The sequence below is a fragment of the Lissotriton helveticus genome, chromosome 9, assembly GCF_964261635.1.
Source record: "Lissotriton helveticus chromosome 9, aLisHel1.1, whole genome shotgun sequence".
Classification (NCBI taxonomy): domain Eukaryota; kingdom Metazoa; phylum Chordata; class Amphibia; order Caudata; family Salamandridae; genus Lissotriton; species Lissotriton helveticus.
In genome coordinates, this window is record NC_136070.1 from 856848954 (window position 1) to 856867927 (window position 18974).

Genomic DNA, 18974 nt, shown 5'->3' on the forward strand with positions numbered 1-18974 from the left:
CTATTTCTTGGCATTCTCAGTTTGAAAGGGGTCAATCGGTAGGCGCCAGCACCAGCTGGAACAAAGGATATTCGCCCAAGTCCCAGCAGCACTTTCAGCAGCCCTTTTGGGCAGCACAAAGGGGGGAGGTGGCCCATAAGGCCAGGGGTAATACAGGCGGGAAGGGCGTTTGCTGGGATTTCAACAGGCGAACATGCACCAGGGCGCCAGGCACGTGCAAATTCAGGCACGCGTGCTACATATGCGGCCACCCTTCCCACCCAGAATCTACATGCCGGTCAAAGGGTAGTACTTCAGGGAACAGGGGGAGAAGGAAACCAGAATAGCGGGGAACACCCCCAGGTTGCCCATTCCCCCATTGACGTCTTGGCTATGATTCCTTGGCTAAATAGATACCCAGACCATAACTCCGCAAGGTTGCTGCAGGAGGGCTTCAAACATGGTTTTCGGATTCCAGCGGGAGGGTATAAAGGGTCACCGCAGTGTAGGAACCAATTGTCAGTCAAACACAATCCTGGGGTGGTAGCAAAGAAAATCGAGAAGGAATTCCGCCTTGAAAGAGTAGCGGGTCCTTTCCTTGACATCCCAGTAACCAATTTTGTCTGCTCACCCCTGGGAGTGGTCCCGAAGAAGGAGAAGGGCGAATTTAGACTCATACACAACCTTTCAGCTCCTCGGGGCTCATCATTGAATGATGCGATTGACGAAAGCATTTGCAGTGTGAAATATGCGTCTTTTGACCAGGCAGTAGAGATGTTGAGAGTTTTGGGCCCCGGGGCATTGATGGCTAAATCAGATATTGAGTCAGCATTTAGACTTCTGCCAGTACCTCCATCTGATCAACACCTGCTGGGGTTTTCCTTCAAAGGGAAGTATTATATGGATATGTGTATGCCCATGGGTTGCTCTATTTCATGTGCTTACTTTGAAACATTCAGTACATTTCTGGAATGGGTTCTGAGACAGTCAACGGGTCACCAGCATGTGATGCATTACCTTGACGACTTTCTTTTCTTGGGGGTGGCGGGCTCACAGGAGTGCGCGTGGGCATTGCGTGAGTTTTGCGTGTTCATGTGTGCTTTTGAGGTCCCGTTGGCACCAGGAAAAACAGTGGGGCCATCTACGTGCTTGGAATTCTTAGGCATTGAGCTGGACTCCGTGGAGGGTTGTTTCAGGTTACCCAAGGAAAAAATTGCAAAATTCAGGGCAGCCCTTGAACAATGTTTGGTAAAGGAGAAAGTCACATTGCAGCAGTTGCAGCAGACTGTTGGCCAGCTGAATTTTGCGCTAAGAGTCATCCCTATGGCACGTCCATTTTCCCGCTCAATTGCGCAGGCAATGACGGGCCTGCGAGACAAACGCCATCACACGAGACTGTCAGTCGAGGTTCGCCAGGACATGCGGATATGAATTGCATTTCTGGAGGACTTCAACGGCAGGGTACTGTGGGGTGCCCCCACTGTGACCTCAGCAGAGTTAGGATTATGGACTGACGCTGCTGGCAGTGTAGGGTTTGGCGCCATACTTGGCAACAGGTGGGTGGCGCAAAGGTGGCCCAATTGGTGGGAGGAAAGTGGTTTGACAGGGAACATTGGCTTCCTGGAACTGTTCCCAATATGGGTTGCTTTAATGGTCTGGCCGGAGCAATTGTCTAATCGATCTGTCATTTTCTGGTCGGATAACATGACGGTAGTGGAATGCATCAATCAGCAGGCAGCACGGTGTAGGTTGATACTCCGCCTTATGAAGGAGATTGTGCTAAGATGCATGAAGTTGAACGTGCAATTCAGGGCCAAACATGTTCCAGGGCTCTTGAATAACGCAGCTGACGCCCTTTCTCGCTTTAAGATGCAGGTATTCAGGGAACACCTACCAGCTGCAGAGGCTTCACCAGCACGCTTCCCAACAACACTTTGGCAGATTGGTGCCCCCAACTACAGTACCTTGTGGCAGCCAGCTTAGCTCCCAGGACCAGGACAGCTTACGAAGGGGCGTTCAGGTCTTACTGTAATTTCCTGGGACAGGATTGGGAGACCAAATGGGATCAGGAGGCACACTTTACTGGGTACATGGACACATTGCACAGGGAGGGGCGCTCAGCTGCGATAGTTAGCAGACACAAGGCAGCGGTGTCTTTCTTTGCACAGACAAAGGGGTCCAGGGATCCTACGAAAAGCTTCTTAGTACGAAAGGCAATGAAGGGGTGGTGGTGCCTACAGGCAAACACCGCCGATGGCAGAAGGCCGATAGGCCTAGACCGGTTGGCAGTGGTATTTTTCGCCCTGCCTGACACATGCAGCTCTTCGGGAGAAGTACTCCTATTCAAAGCCGACTTTTCCCTGGCATTTTATGGGGCATTGCGGGTGAGTGAACTGATGGCTCGCAACAAACTTGGCATGTTGGGGGGTCTACAGTTGGCAGATACTACTATACAGGGTGACTCGATGTGGGTCACCATTCGGAAATCCAAGACTGATCTTGAGGCCCAGGGGGAGAGTTTGGTGCTACACCGGGCACCGAACAACCTGTGCTGCCCAGTGTCGCATGTAGAGGCGTTCATCAGACAACGGGTGGGTATGGTAAGGGGAGCATTGTTAACACATGCGGATGGTACCCCGTTGACCAGGTTTCAGTTCCAGAGAGTGTTAGCAATGGCGATCGCCAAAGCGGGTTTGAACCCCAAGGAATTTGGAACACATTCTTTCCGGATAGGGGCGGCCACCAAGGCCACTGCGAGGGGACTGCATGTCAACAGTGTGAAGAGAATTGTGAGATGGTCTTCCAGTGCGCATAAGCGTTATGTGCGGCTGCACATGTTGTGAACGACAGTTCACCCCCCCACCCTGACACCTGCCTTGTTTATGTTTACCTTTCAGTTTCTCGGGCCTGTGACGCAGGGCGGAAACTACTACAGGATAATCGAAGGCAGCCATCAGCATCTCAGCAATGGCAGGAAGACAGGAGGAGGACGCATGTAGTATGGGTTGTTGGTCATTCTTATGTGAAGCGTGCTAAACCTATTTTCCTTTCAGGAGGGGCTAGACGGAGGGTGGAGTGCAGGGGTTTCAATGTTTCCTTTCACGGCAGAGGGGGGCTCCGCCTTAGCCAGCTTAGGGGCTTCATCTCTGACTTACTTGAAAGACACGCCACACCGCCCTCAGTGATCATCCTGCATCTGGGTGGGAACGATCTGGTGACTCTAGGCAGAAGAGTTTTGTTGGAAGAGATTATCTCAGCGGCAGGTTGGCTGGCGAAGTTGTTACCAGATTGCACCATAGTGTGGTCCCAATTGATACCTAGACTTCAGTGGAGGGGAGCTGAATCAGTCAGGACCTTGAATCACTCGGTAAAGAGGGTCAACAATAAGATCGAGAAGCTGTTTCGAACACCTCACCTGCAGAATGTGGGTGCATTTGGGGAGATCAGTTCTACTAACGGGATGGGGGTCCACTTGACAGAAGCAGGGAACGACCTATTGGTAAGGAACATACTAGCATGGTTAGAAGGTTGGGCGAGGTAGGTATGACCTTTCAGTGTAGGCATTTGGGGGGGGCCAGATAGTCGGTCAACTATGCTGGCCTATGGCGGTAAGGTCATAATCGGTGAGCAGCAATTTAAGGTCCTTAGGGGGCGGCACCGTTATCGAATGGGGTTCCCAGGGGAGGGGCCACTGGTCTCTCCTAGAACTTCAGGTGCAGGATATCCGCTTGCTTGGAAGGGTGCGGGGGAGGGAGTCACACTTTTCTCGGGCTGGTAGCCACCCCGCACATACACTATGGCGTCACCAAATGGCGCGAGTGTAAGGGCCCTCCTTTTGGTTAAATGGAGTTCACGGAGCGTACCAGGGTAACCAGGAGAGGGAAGAACTCTCCCGGTAACCGGGCCGTTGTTGTGCATGCGCACTCAGACATGAGGGCGTAGCTACGGAAAGGATCTGACACCGGTTAACGACCTTGCCGTAGGCCCAGTAATTATTAGAATGCAAAATTGATGTAGGATGTTAGATTCGGTTAAGAAACATGCTGTATTAGAAATTTGTTAAGGTTAGCCCTTCATACCTGTCTACATTGCTGTAAATCTAATGTCTGAATTTTGCATTTAATAATTGTGTAAATAATGTTTATTTTCAAGTTTTAATTTTATTTCATATTTTAATAAATAAGGCCGGGGGGGTCGTGAGACCCCCTGCCTTCCAAAGAATTCTCTCATCTGGTAATTACTACATAGATGGTAAATATTGTTGCATGATGAGGGGGGGTGGCCGGTAGTCCCAGCCCATGAGGAAAGGGGGGGCCGCTCGGCCCCCACGCACGCATGCCTGGGCTCGGCCCCCCCATTGCCCCTCCTGATTGGTTGGTCGGTCCCGCCCTGCCCCGGAAGCGGTGTTAGTGCTTCCGGGACGGGGGGCGGGACCACGAAGAGGGGTTTAAGAGCCTGGCGGGGCGCGGGAAGCACCCTCATTGTGCCCGCGCTTCCCAGGCTCGCTCCTCGCCCCGCTGTAGGGGCCGATAATTTTTTCCCACCCACCATCCCTGCTAGCAGAATTCTATTGGGACGTCGGTAGGTATCACCGGTGATGGTTTGAACACTGTGGTTATTGATGTTTTTTCTTCCTTAGGCCTTTTTCCAGTGTACAGGATTATTTGTATAAATGTGCTTAAATCGGTGTTGTTAAATACTTACTTTTTTTCTCCTTAGGCCTTTTTCCCCATCATAGGTATCTTAATTGTCGTATTTATTGCAATGGTCAGTCGGTAAGGTCATAATCGGTGAGCAGCAATTTAAGGTCCTTAGCGGGCGGCACCATTATCGAATGGGGTTGCCCAGGGGGAGGGGCCACTGGTGTCTCCTAGAACTTCAGGGGCAGGATTTCTGCTTGATTGGAAGGGTGCGTGGGAGGGAGTCACGCTTTTCTCGGGCTGGTAGCCACCCCACACATACACTATGACGTTAGCAAATGGCGCGAGTGTAAGGCCCCTCCTTTTGGTTAAATGGAGTTCACGGAGCGTACCAGGGTAACCAGGAGAGGGAAGAACTCTCCCGGTAACCGGGCCCTTGTTGCGCATGCGCACTCAGACGTGAGGGCGTAGCTAGGGAAAGGATCTGACACCGGTTAACGACCTTGCCGTAGGCCCACTAATCATTAGAATGCAAAATTGATGTAGGATGTTAGATTCGGTCAGGAAACACGCTGTATTAGAAATTTGTTAAGGTTAGCCCTTCATACCTGTCTACATTGCTGTAAATCTAATGTCTGAATTTTGCATTTAATAATTGTGTAAATAATGTTTATTTTCAAGTTTTAATTTTATTTCATATTTTAATAAATACGGCCGGGGGGTCGTGAGACCCCCTGCCTTCCAAAGAATTCTCTCTCCTAGTAATTACTACATAGATGGTAAATATTGTTGCATGATGGGGGGGGGGGTGGCCGGAAGTCCCAGCCCATGTACTAGGATATTCAGCATTTAGCTGTGCTCCGATCTATTTATCAAATCTAGAGTGCACCTATTTATTAAATGATTTCTTTGGCGTGATGATGAACGTATTTGCTTTAAGATAGGTGGTCTGTAATTGCATGCTGCCTTAATTGACATTATTTCTGAGCGCGCTCTGCATTGGTTTGGTTTACCCTTGAATGGATCGGTATATTCTATGATATCTCGGTCTTAATTTTTTGTTTTCATTTTTTGATAGGGGACTCCAGAGTTCGCCTCGCTTGCATTCCGCTTACCTTTATATGCATTGGTATATCTTACGATGATTCAGACTCATAATTTTCTCGTTTTCCTATATGATGTAGGAGTTTCACGAAGTGCTTGTGATTTTCATATGCCTTTGGCTGTATTTGAATAAGGATACTTAAAGGTCATTAAATATATATTCGATTTCTATGGATGTGCAATCGGACCTGACTTATACAGTGGCGTAGCAAGGGTGGGGCAGCATGAGTTTTGCTGGTGGTGGAGGCCTTTCTTCCCCATGCTGTGCGGCCGTTGTTGGGCCGCTACCAAGGAAATCGCCAGCACCCCCTCCAACTCTTACACACGAGCAAGTGGTGGCATATGCAAGGGCCACCACAGGAGGCCATAGGTCTAGTTACGCCACTGCCTACATAGTATAACAATGATAGGCACACCCTGCTTTTGTTGTTCATAATACGACAGCTGATTCCTTTTGCCTCCATTTCGCCTTCTCGCCTTCATGCAGGGCCTGCTGTGCAAATACCTTTGCGAGGAGCAAAATGCTCCTTGAAATGGTGGTTTTGCTTCTTTGTGAGTCGGGCCCAGAGTGTCCATGGTATGCTAAAATTTCAGGGCAGTTCTGAATTGCACAAAGGATACGTCAACAGATGAGTCAGCAACAGCTTTAAACTTCAAAGAAGGGAAGGTTCTTCAACAGAAATCAGAAGAAGCGCTCAGGCTCTCTCATAAATCCTTAACACTAGATAAGTAGGCAAAGGAAGCTTACCCGTGATACTTGCAATAAGCAGAGATGGGGCTTTAAATGCACCTTTACAAGCAAAGTCCTGTGGAATTCAATTTAAGTGATGCTATTAGAAAAATCTTCTTTTCATGAACCATTTCTTAGAACCTCAGAAAGCTAAATTATAGAACGGAAAGCCTTGGCAGCTTCTCACTGCATGCAATCACAGTGATCTAGCAGGAATTACACAGAGCTACACAGAACATTATTTCAAAGGAGTAAAGTGTTCTCAAGGAGAGACCGTACGACAGGAATAGGAACAACTCCGTTTGCTAAACGACTTTTAACCCTTGTAAAGAAGTCTGTGATTTAAGTTTTCTAACCTATAAAATGTGCCACAGTTAAATATCTACATCTATAAAATCTACAAGCTCTAGTACAGCTAGTAGCTCTGGCCTTGGCAGCTGATAGGATGGTTATTCTTTTGAATCGTAAGCATATGCAACAAAAATGAAAAGAAGAGAAAAGAGAAAAAATGATGAAAACATGGTGGCATGTGTTTGCAATAAGAATTTTAAATAAAAAAAGTATATTTTATTAAACGATATAATGTTCAAGAGTACCATACGTCAACTGACATCATCAGGGAAGTCACATTAAAAAAAATCCACATTTGAACAAGAGCAAAAATCGAGAGTAGGTTAACACCTCAGATCACATTTCCATAGTATGACGGTTATTTACAACAGCGTTCGCTGGGGCATCAGCATGCATTTGCGAGGTGTGTGGGACACTACACACCCTCGGACGGAAGGAGCCAATTGGTGGTGCAATCAAGAGTTCCATTGCAGAATAATCAACCCCCAGCCACTGGTCAAATAGCCATTACCATTAGTTCAGGACGGCAATAGTGGCATTGTGCAGCCGAGGTTAGCAAGTATGCTTTCAATAGGCCCTAAATGTTACCGGGTCTGAAAGGGGCAAGCATCAAGTCAGCATACATTTGTTGCTTTTCATTGCATAGGATGAGGAAGTCAAACTATTGCCGGCAGTACGTCGGCAGTACGTCGGGGGTCTCACACCTCCCCAGCAGCAAGTCATCTGCCTCTTGGCCAGCAGGAGAGATAGAACTGAAAGGGGCATATTTACAAGTGTATAAATCACCGCAACGTCACTTTCTGTGACGTTCCGGTGGCACTATGCACTGCACCATATTTACAAAGTAGCGTTTAAGCCACTTTTTGTGCCTTAACGCCAATCTGGTACCCTTTCACGCATGTATCTGCGTGAAAGGGGAGTGCAATGGTGTTGCTGTAGGCGTTCCACAACAACACCCATTGCCTTTTGACGCAGCCCCAGATAAACAAGTAGGTGTAAATCTGAGACAGCACTAAAAACGAATGCCAAGCAATAGCAGGCATTAGAAAGGCGCAACAAGGAGAAATAATTTTATTACTCCTCATTTTTTTTTATTTTCTATGTGTGCTGCATTCTGCTGTACACATAGATAGAGAAACATGCCTTTAATTATTGTTGATGTGCAGGAAGGTGTCCCGTCCTACACATAAATAATCATTCCCTACAACACAGGCATCCTTTCACTATTGTGTAAGGGTGCCTTCGCTGGTGCTCGGCAGCTAGTTTTAGCACCAGCGCTAGAGAAAACACAGGGGTGCACGGTATTTTTGTAAATACTGTGCATCCCTGTGCTTTGGAAATGTCAGAGTGCGGAGCTGCCAATTTTGGTGCAGATCCGCGCTCCAACATTTCTTGTACGTATGCCCAATAATTGCTAGTGTGGTGTGTCACTTTCTCCAACCCAACTCAGTAACACAATGTTTGGATCTATGGAGAGCTTGTAGACAATCATTATAGACAGATCGGCTATCCAGCGCACACCCAGGCCAAGTGCGAAAACTCAGCCCCTTTGTGCCACACCTGATGCAGTTAGAGTCATCTCTGTAAGTCCAAATGTATGCAGTGCCTGGGGAATATATTAGGCCCCTTAAAGAAGTTTGTAGTGGGTGGTACGCAGTCTGTTGTTTGAAGCAGAACATCCACTCTACCACCTCAAGTTCCATTCTCAGCTCCATCAGTCATCCGGTTCAGGCGACCTTGGACGTCGCTGGCAACTTACCCTAGACTGAGCAACACAAAGTAGAAATAAGGGGACATATTTACCAGCCCCTATCGCCATGTGAATGTCACTTTTTTCGACTTTGTAGTGGCGATAGGAGCTTTGCCTTATTTACAAGGCAGCGTTAAGCCACTTAAAGTGACTTAAAGCTCCCTGGTAAATAAGGCCGGTTCCACGCCGTTTCAACAACACAAGTCTTAACCACTAATATGCCATTACTAGTCAAGCCCTTATAATGAATTATGAGTTGTTAAGGCACATATGGTAAAGACATATCTGTGGTTAAGACTTGATAGGTAAGTGTTAACCCCCAACCCCTTCCCCCGCTCCGACTCATGAAACGACGCCCTCCCTCCTGAAAACCAACGCTATCCCTAAGCTACTCAATAATTTTATGTTTTACCTTATTATCTCATGACTATCTTTGCGGCTATGATTAGGCATGCTTACTAGGATATTCAGCCTTTAGCTGCGCTCCGATCTATTTATCAAATCTAGAGAGCACCTATTTATTAAATGATTTCTTTGGCGTGATGATGAACGTATTTGCTTTAAGATAGGTGGTCTGTAATTGCATGCTGCCTTAATTGACATTATTTCTGAGCGCGCTCTGCTTTGGTTTGGTTTACCCTTGAATAGATCGGTATTTTCTATGATATCTTGGCCTTAGTTTTTCATTTTCATTTTGTGATAGGGGACTCCAGATTTCGCCTCGCTTGCATTCCGCTTACCTTTATATGAATTGGTATATCTTATGATGATTCAGCCTCATAATTGTCTAGTTGTTGTAGGAGTTTCACGAAGTGCTTGTGATTTTCATATGCCTTTGGCTGTATTTGAATAAGGACACTTAAAGGTCATTAAATATATATTCGATTTCTATAGATGTGCAATCGGACTTTACTTATGTTTGATTTGTGGGCAATTTGACACATATTTGAAATTTACTCTGGATATCATGTGATTACATTTTATTAATTCACTCTAATGCTTACAACTGCCCTGATATGATCAGAATACTTGGCTCTTTGTCAATATAACGGCGAACAAGGGACCTCATATTAGTTCGCTCAGGGTCATTCTTAGCGACTATTTTACTGTAGGATGGACACTGGTGCTAGTTTTTTTTATCTCTTATGCATATGATATACTATGCTTTCTAGCACTGATATGCATTATTTTCTTATACAGCCTATACAATGATATGCCACTGTACTGCTGATTGGTGAATAAAGATTTTTCTTTGATGCCACTCAATATATAGGAAGTTCTCATGTCCTCTAATTTGGAGCCGTGAGGTGAGTTCATGAAGCACTATGATTGACGCAAGTTTTCCTTATTTTGAGACCTCATCTAGGACTTTCCACCGTGAGGCTTACTTCCCTTTCTTATTTAGCTTTCCATTCTTTCTCTTAGAAATTCTGTGCATCAAACCGAAAGGGAGGTGCAGCGTATTGCTACATAGAGCATATGATCAATAGTTGAAATGAGTACAGTGCTCTGTATGACCCTTATAGGGATTGTCTGTTTGAGTTCCTCTTTGTGATTATGTCTCCCCCCTTTTCTTCAGATACTTTACTGCACACCACAAATTGAGGTTTAACTTATGCCCTATGTGATTGGATTCTCGTAATATACACACCCTTATGGGTATTTTCCTAACAGAACAGATAGGAGGTGAGCGAAAAATATTTTTCCTCATACAAGCGGTTCTGTTTTTATCTTTTTCTTGGCAAAAGTACTATTGCATAAATATGGACGTGTCCCTGATGGTAGAGTTATAGATATTGATGCGTTTTGATACTATGTAAACTGTCATATATAACAGTTTGGTTGGAAATATATATCTTTTCAATGGTGTATCATATATATGTTTGTGTATATCTTCTAACTGTTTTTGTAATGTTTTTATATGTTTCCTTTGAGAAATATGGAGCATGCTCTCTGTGAGAAACATGCAATATTCAAGCGAAGGATTGTTATGTGAATCGTTGAGGTCTTCTTATATTTAGTTATTATTATTTATGTGTCAATTTTCTGTCACTTGAATTTTTTGTTACTTGAATGTTTTGGGTCATCCAACATTATTTATGTTGTTATATAAATACGTTTATTCTGTTAATGTTGGGTTATGTCATATTGATGTTGTGTCTTGTCTATAATGTTACAGCCCTGACGAAGTTCCCTCTGGCAAAGAATTGGGAATGAAACGTGTTGGCTGAGTGCCAGTTTAAAAAAATCTATTGAATAAAAGGAAATATTTATGGAATAACTCTATACGCTGCCTGTATTCACTTCGGAAGGAGTGCATCTTCCAACTTTCTCTTTTGAAGCCCTAAATACGTCCCTGCCCTCAGTCCTAATAATGACCCCGACCTCTCCAATGCCCCAAAAACTACCTTGACCCCCTGAGTCCTAAAAACTACTCTGCCCTCCCCTGAGCTTTAAAAACTAAGCTATCTTTCTAAGCCCTAAACAGTATTCCGATCCCTGCCCCCTGCCCTGATCCCTAAAATGTCCCCCCAAACCCCTGCCCTGACATCTAAAACTACCCCCACCCTTGTAAAAAAACAACCCACTCCCCTACCCTGGAAACTTCCTACAAGCCCTGAAAACTACCCGACCCCGTAGCCCTGAAAACTACCCCAAACCCCCAGCCCTGAAAATTACCCTAAACCTCCCTAACCCCAAAAATGACCAGAACCCCCGGTAGCCCTGAAAACTACCCCAAACCCCCAGCCCTGAAAACTACCCCACCAGCCCTGAAAACTACCCTGTCCGCCCCAGCCCTGAAAACTATACCCAACCCCCGCCCCAGAACCCATACAAACTAACCCCTTACAAAACCCGGCCCCAGCCCCACTTACCTCGCCACATCCTCTACAGATCCTTCCTGTTTCTGCTAGCCAGCAACTAGAAGGTGCACTGCCTAAACCACGCATATGTGTGGTTAAGGCAAACGTGGTAGCGCTTGCAAAGCTGGAACACACATGGCTCTGCCCGCATTGTTCCAACTGTTTCCCTTTGTGTATATATTTCACTGCACTGATTTAATATTGCTTCAAAAAAGGATAACTCCGGTTGTATGTATGATATTCCGCTGATTTTGGTGTCTAAATTAAGATATAAATACACTCTAGTTTTATGAATGGTTGTCTGACTTCTCTCAAATTGTGTCAATTACTTATCGTCCATGTTGGCACTCTGAAATGCTTAACATGTTCTTCTAGTAAAGACTGACTGCTCTTTCTACTCTACTAGGACTGAGCTAAGGATTTGTTAGTGTGAATCCAAGGATCATCTTTGTGGTATTGTGATAATTATACATAGAAAGGCCACCCAGGCATACCACATAATATTCCACTTTTCTACAGTTCTTGTAAAAAAAAAGGTATCAGGGATCCAGATATCAATGGAGCTAGGGCTCTCAGGGCAGTGAGTTGTGCACACCCTTCACCATGCAGGAGTCTTTTCTATCCCAGTGGTACCATCACAAAATGTATCACATTACGCTGCATAATTTGCCTTTTCGTGACACATAATGTAGTCAACCCGGCTGTCTTATTTGGTTCTCTGCCTCGCCCTAACTCCACTGGCCCTACCTATAATGTTATAACCCAGGATAGCGGAGGGTCCGGGATCTGCTGATATCAGCAGGACTTACCCTCGTCACACATCGCATAAGGGGGCCTACATACAGTGGAATAGCAAGGGAGGAACAGCATGAGTTTTGGTGGTAGTGGATGCCTTTCTCCCCCACGCTCTGTGGCCGTTGTTGGGAGGCCACCAAGGAAATCGCCAGCACCCCCTCCCACTTTTACACACGAGCAAGGGGTGGCAAATGCAAGGGCCACCACAGGAGGCCATAGGTCTAGTTACGCCACTACCTACATAGTATAACAATGATAGGCACACCCTGCTTTTGTTATTCATAATACGACAGCTGATTCCTTTTGCCTCCATTTCGCCTTCTCGCCTTCATGCAGGGCCTGCTGTGCAAATACCTTTGGGAGGAGCAAAATGCTCCTTGAAATGGTGGTTCTGCTTCTTTGTGAGTCGGCTCCAGAGTATCCATGGTATGCTAAAACTTCAGGGCAGTTCTGAATTGCACAAAGGATGCGCCAACAGATGAGTCAGCAACAGCTTTAAGCTCCAAAGAAGGGAAGGTTCTTCAACAGAAATCAGAAGAAGCGCTCAGGCTCTCTCATAAAATCCTTAACACTAGATAAGTAGGCAAAGGAAGCTTACCCGTGATACTTGCAATAAGCAGAGATGGGGCTTTAAATGCACCTTTACAAGCAAAGTCCTGTGGAATTCAATTTAAGTGATGCTATTAGAAACATCTTCTTTTCATGAACCATTTCTTAGAACCTCAGAAAGCTAAATTATAGAACGGAAAGCCTTGGCAGCTTCTCACTGTCGGAAGAAAAGCATGCAATCACAGTGATCTAGCAGGAATTACACAGAGCTACACAGAACATTATTTCAAAGGAGTATAGTGTTCTCAAGGAGAGACCGTACGACAGGAATAGGAACAACTCCGTTTGCTAAACGACTTTTAACCCTTGTAAAGAAGTCTGTGATTTAAGTTTTCTAACCTATAAAATGTGCCACAGTTAAATATCTACATCTATAAAATCTACAAGCTCTAGTACAGCTAGTAGCTCTGGCCTTGGCAGCTGATAGGATGGTTATTCTTTTGAATCGTAAGCATATGCAACAAAAATGAAAAGAAGAGAAAAGAGAAAAAATGATGAAAACATGGTGGCATGTGTTTGCAATAAGAATTTTAAATAAAAAAAGTATATTTTATTAAACGATATAATGTTCAAGAGTACCATACGTCAACTGACATCATCAGGGAAGTCACATTAAAAAAAATCCACATTTGAACAAGAGCAAAAATCGAGAGTAGGTTAACACCTCAGATCACATTTCCATAGTATGACGGTTATTTAAAACAGCGTTCGCTGGGGCATCAGCATGCATTTGCGAGGTGTGTGGGACACTAGACACCCTCGGACGGATTGTCTATTGGGTAAAAAATTACACATTTTTTGCCTGTCACATGTTTGATAGAATCATGCAATCAATTATACTGATGATACATTATCAACTTACTTCATAAGAACCAGGGATTGATAGAATCATGCAATCAATTATACTGATGATACATTATCAACTTACTTCATAAGAACCAGGGATTAGCTCGGTCAATGCTCATACGTAAAAACAGATGAACCAAATTGAATCTAGATAGAGAGAAAAAGGGACATTCTATCAAACATGTGACAGGCAAAAAATGTGTTATTAATTTTTTACCCAATAGACAATGCGTGAGTTGTACTCTCTCATTATTAGCCTATATGTATCGATCAGTGAACATAAAATAAACAAAGTTTTTTTGATTACTGAACCCCCTCGCCCCAAGGCAATTTTACTAGCTGATATGATGTAATGGTCTTTTTAAGTTAATCGAAATATGCAACTGTGGATTCTAAATCGTAGTCTTACTACTGCCACACTTAGGAATGTAAAGTGTACCGTTTCTCATGTTATGTTTTGTATTATTTCAGATTGCTTTGTGGCTCCTGAAGAAGGCGTTAATTCGCCGAAACGCGCGTCGAGTACTGCATTGTTATTTCGGTTGGACACCCCTATGATTGGTGTTCCTTTTATAATTTGATACTGTATCATGTTTTTAAATGTAACTCCTTGGTTGTAATTTTTAGTATTGTGTCATTTAGTTGTTATTATTATTGAATACTGTATGTGTTTAGTTTTCACATCAAATATATGTTTGTTTTTATTAAAAATTGATGATTTTAGATCACCCCTTCAGCTATTCAATTGTCCTTGACTTGGGTTCTTCACTTGTTTATTTTATTTGAAAGCTTCTGACTGCCTAGGCAATTTTGCACACAGGTTGTTTACCCTGCCCTAGGAGTCTAATATAGCATTACCCAGGGGGTCCTTGTTAATTACAACGGGAATGTGAGAAGATGACAGAGGGAGGTAATTTAAGGAGGTGACAGTGAGGGAAGGGAGCACCGGTGCAGGTCTGGCCAGCCACTACCAGGGCCAACACATTTGTAGCACGTTTGCATTAGTAGATTGTATTACAGTGCTGTCTGGGAAGGGGCGGTGTTAATATTTTACAAATAAAAATAATGTGGAGGCTTCAGCACATGTGAAGCATGCGTACGCTGCTACAGTCCCAAGTCAAAAAGGAAGATCATCCTGGAGTCATTCTGGTGTCATCTGATGACTTCAGCAGGGCTATTTCTGTGTGATAGTGCTGGGCGGAAAGGAGAAGGCCAGGCTGGCAGCATGGGCTTGGTGCAGACTGTCAAAGTGGCCTTCTGATTTTGTTAAAGTGGGCCAATTTGTTAAATAACCCCCCCCCCACACACACTCACCCTTTCAGCCTCCTGTGGGTCCGCCCGGTGCCCAGTATCAACAGTATATCCCTGGCCTTATAACAAGATGACATGTAAATAGAAGGAGAGACAGTCTGCCGTAACTTTCCTGCCCCCTTCCTATTTGCTAGTGTCCACCCCAGTATGGGGCTAACACGTGGGGCCCGGATATGCCACATCCAGCACCAAATGTGGTTTTCATCAGAAGCGTCCCTTACATTGGTGCAGTAGGTGCAGTGGCACCCGGGCCTAGAGTTCTGAAGAGTTTAATGATCCATGATTACTGCTGTATTCCACAGTTCAAACTACAGCTAGATGCACATTTCCTTCCTTGCGCGAGGGCCCTTGATGCACTTACTCCCCGTTCAGAAGAAGGGCTCCGGCACATTAATCCCCCCCTCCCCCGACTCCAGCAGTAGGAACATGTGTGCAGATATACATACTTTAATCAGGTGCGGACCTGCTCCTGGTAAAAATTATAAATCGTGGGGGGTGGTCAGCATTCTACCATAGTCATCCAAGGGTCCAATCGTCTTCGCCTACGTCAGACATATTAAGATAATAACAGGTTTTTTATAGTTCAGAAGTTCAGATTAAATTGTGCCACATCATCCTCAAGCAAGCAAGCCGGCAATGTGATTTCTTAAAATCTGAAAATAGATAGGAACTTGAGATCTTTGGACTAACACGCCTGGCATCGAGAAAAAAAAGGAAATATTTCTCACGAATTTGTTGATGAAAAGCTGCAGTATAGCCCACACATAGCTGTGGCAATTCAACATACGGGGGCTTATTACACGAACATTGAACAGAATGATTCAGGAAGAAAAGATTTATAGTTATAGAAGGCTTACCCTCAATAAAGTCGTGAAGTCAAGCTGAGTATTACACTAGCTTCAATAAATATTAACATATTATTAAACACAGCCTGCAGAAAATTGGCAGTACTTTATCATCCTTTTACAAATACTTGGGACAATACAGTAAAAGGCTTTTATTTTTTTATTTGCATAAGCATGGCATTATTTTTTTATGTATCGGCTCCATCTGAAGATATCACCTCGCGACTAATATAAAAAGTGAGCTTTTACTTAGACTACTTGTTTTTACTCGAATGTTACACACGTTCATTTCTGTCTGGGGCCATTTCTTTCGCGAAGTTCAAATGTGTCACAGTGTAGCATAATGTTTCTATAAATACATATTTTTTTGCATGCACGCTACTTCAGGTGTTAGGCTTCATCACATTTCCAGGCAGCAATTATAAATGTACTGTAGTTTCGTTCAAAAGGCAGTAGCTAAAATCATAATCCACGTGCCAGCAATCATTAGTGGCAGATTCACTCCTTCTGTGTTAACTCCCTTGCAAGATCGTATTTTTAACTTTTTCCCAGATGTTTCAAATTTGTTCTCAGATAGACATTCAAGATCACTACACTATGCCTGGAACATTAGCGGAGGTCAAAGGTGGGTGGATCAATGGCTTCGCAGGGTAGCTGCAGTAGGTTGTGTACACTAGGGAGACAAGAAGCTCAAGGAGGCATGCAGGTGACTGCCCAGACACCTCCTACCACCCTCTATCCAGGTAAGCGCTGCATATTGAGACCACCCCCCAATTACTGGTATTACTTGAGAAACTATTCTCCCCAACGACCACCAATTCACCCATCTGCCTGTGTTACCAGAAAAATCATGGAGAGAGCAGTCTCCATATTAGACTAAATCAAAAGAACAGCCTCTTCTGATACTGTCAATCAGAATTCAGGCCACATAATAGCATTAGTATGCCTAATTTGAAGAAAGTGCCACAGCGCAGCACCGGAAGCCCTTTGGCTGTGTCACGCTGTGGCACTTTCAAAGCACACGGATGTGTCATATCTGCAAGGATATAATGTATCCCTTTGTTCTCCCCTGTGCTGGCACAGAATTGAGTGCCATGCACCGACGCAGGCACCCTTGCACCATGGAGAAAGGATGCCTGAGTCACGAAGATTAATGTTTATGTGCAGGAAAGTGTACCTTCCTGCACATAAACAACAGAAAATGGCATTTTTCAACATCTATGTGTGCTGCATTAGCACACATAGAGGGCCTTATTTACAAGAAAGTGCCACAGTGCGGCAACGCAAGCCCTTTGGCTGCGCCACGCAGCAGCACTTTCAAAGCACAGGGATTCATCATATTTACAACAATATGACACATCCCTGTGCATTCTCCTGTGCTGGCCCACAACTGGTTGCCATACGCCACGCAGACACCCTTGCGCCATGGTGCAAGGGGGCCTGCGTTGTGGGAAGATTCTTTCTGTGCAGGAAGGGGTACCTTCCTGCTCAAAAAAATAACCAAAAAAATAAAAATAAGTGTTTTCCTCTTCCTATGTGTGCTGCAGGATGTAGCACCCCTAGAAAGAGGAAAAACGAGGAGAAATGTAAATATTTCTCCTTATTTTTCCTCGCTATGCCACCCTTGGGGTGGTGTAGCATTCGGTCGGATTTCCAGGTTAACTAATTCTCTTAAATTTGGAAATGCAGCAAAATACATGGGTGTTGCGTGAGAACACCCACAGCAACACTCATGTCACTCTCCTTTCACTCAAAGTTTTGCTTGAGAAGGGGCCATATTTACAAGGACAGGAAAAGCCACGCAGAGTGGCTTTACGTGTCCTTGTAGGTGAATGGACATAATATTGAATTCAAAATATCGTAATGACATAATATCAAATTTTAAATATCGATAGGTCCAAAATATCGAATGTTAGTATATAGAATGTCGAAATATCGAATTATTGTTTTTGTAAAAATATCGAATGTGAAAATATCGAGTACAGTATATCGTAAGGACAAAATGTAGTTAATATGTAAAGGTAAGTAATATCAAAAATTGTATATAAAGGTTCGGGAAAGAAAACCATCCGACGATTCGTATTCGTAGCCGTTTCCATATGAATCGTACAAATCCGTATGAATCGCGTAGTACGATCCGTTTCCTAAAAATACGTCCGAATCCTTGCGAACCGTACGAAAATCATGCGATAATCCGTGCAACACCAACTCGGGAAATAAAACGTACAATTCATAAACATGCTGTACGACCTGACAAGTACGATCCAGATCGGGGATCCGAGAACGGGATTCGTACGGGAAAACGTTGTCGCGTATGAACTGCGATTCGTACGGAAAACATCGCGTATGAACGAGCCGCACAATCAAATACGATTCGAACCCTCCCCTGAACGAAGTGCACGCGAACCCCGTATAAACGTCGCGTATGAGTGAGCCACACAATCAAATACGATTCGGAACCCCTGAACGAAGCGCACGCGAACCCCGTATAAACGTCGCCTATGATTGAGCCACACAAACAAAAACGATTCGAAGATTCGAACCCCCCTGAACGAAGCGCATGCGAACCCCGGAAAAACATCACGTATGAGCAAGCCACAAAAGCAAATATGAATCGAACCCCCCTGAACTAAGCGCACGCGAACCCCGGAAAAACATCGCATATGAGTGAGCCACAAAAGCAAATACGAATCGAAACCCCCTGAACGAAGCGCACTCGAACCCCGGAAAAACGTCGCGTATGAGCGAGCCACAAAAGCAAATACGAATCGAACCCCCCCAGAACGAAGCACACGCGAACCCATTAAAACAGCACAAGGAGGGTGCAAACGACTCGCACAACACCACAAAACATATCTCCTGTGTAAAAATCATTGGAAATGAATGTCCTGGCTAGATCTAAACAGGCAAACAGAGGGCCTAACTCAGATCCACCCCTTATAACACACCCACCAAAATTTCAAACTAAGCCCCACCCTCAAATGGACCAATAAAAAGGGCCCATACACACAAACCATGATCCTTTGCAACACACCCATTTAGCAACAGAGACAGACAACACACAAACAACTGCACACATCCACCTTCACACATATGCCCCAATCACATACAGACTCACCCCACCCCATTCACATTCATACCCACACACCC